At 37.4% G+C, this 1,169-nt stretch overlaps 1 pseudogene; it reads right to left on the bottom strand.

Annotated features, from left to right (window-relative positions):
- Nucleotides 1–16: 16 nt before the first annotated feature.
- Nucleotides 17–851, bottom strand: LOC118735401 (annotated as a pseudogene).
- Nucleotides 852–1,169: the final 318 nt, after the last annotated feature.

Below are 1,169 nucleotides of genomic sequence, written 5' to 3'. Positions count from 1 at the left end.
TCAAATTGTTTTTTATTTCTTCTCTTAATCTTCTAGCAATGTTGACAAAATTTATTTCTTCTGTATTATCAGCATTAACGGTTACAGTTTCTTCTGGCTCAGTTCTAATATCTGTAGGTTGCTCGACATTATACCAAATACATATGTTGTGAAGAGCACAACATACGTTGAGTATTTTAACAACTTTTTCTGGAGCATAATGAAGCTCCCGTGCAGCTAAAAGGCATCAAAATCGACCTTTTAACACGCCAAATACTCGTTCTACTAATGATCTTCCTTTCGATAGACTTTGATTAAAAAACAGCTCGTCAGAATTTTCCGCAGCATTTCTATACGGAGTTAATAGCCATGGTTCCAGCGGATATCCAGAGTCACCTATGGTAGGACAGAAGTGCAATTGTCAATAAAAGATTTCGTGAATGGATATTAAAAGGAACTTACCAAGGATTCGCACACCATTGTCTCCATTCGCATAATTTGATTTTAAATAATCCCGCTCGCTTGACAAGTTCCACACATGGGAATCATGTGACGCACCTCCAAATCTTCCGTTGACAGCTCTAATACGCATTTGGTGATCACATACCTAAAATACAAAGATACATACATACATAGCATATTCAGTAGATCATCCTCTTACCACCATTGCATTTATGCTGTGCTTTAATTTGCGGTTAAAAAATAAATGTTCGTTCCTTGTCGGCCTTATTATTTGGATGTGCGTCCCATCCACCACTCCAATAACTCCTGGGATTCCACACATTTGATAGAAGCTCCTGTTGGCATCAACTCTCTCTTGGTTGTTTATACGAAACACTATATGTTTCGGACACAAAACTTTTTCAATCGCGTTGCATACTTCTAAAATGCATCTTGATACGGTTTGTTGTGCCAGCCCTGCATGTCGATCTTGTCCAATAGAGTGTTGATAACCGCCCTGAGCGAGAAATTTTAAAGTGGTCGAAAGTTTCACTATTTCAGGGACTGCGGTAGATCTTTGGGAAACTTTTAGTTCACTTCTTATGCTGTCCAACACGTACATAAATGCTTCTTTACTGAGCCGAAAATTTTGAACAAAACTAAGGATACAAAATTAAAATTTGTATGCTGAGTAATTTGAAAACACTAATATTTCAACTTACCTTTTATCGCTGAGGGTCATAATGTTT

Source organism: Rhagoletis pomonella, unplaced genomic scaffold (assembly GCF_013731165.1).
Source record: "Rhagoletis pomonella isolate Grant_MI unplaced genomic scaffold, Rhpom_1.0 Rhpom_scaffold_00001, whole genome shotgun sequence".
Lineage (NCBI taxonomy): Eukaryota > Metazoa > Arthropoda > Insecta > Diptera > Tephritidae > Rhagoletis > Rhagoletis pomonella.
This window is presented reverse-complemented; position numbering and strand designations above follow the sequence as displayed.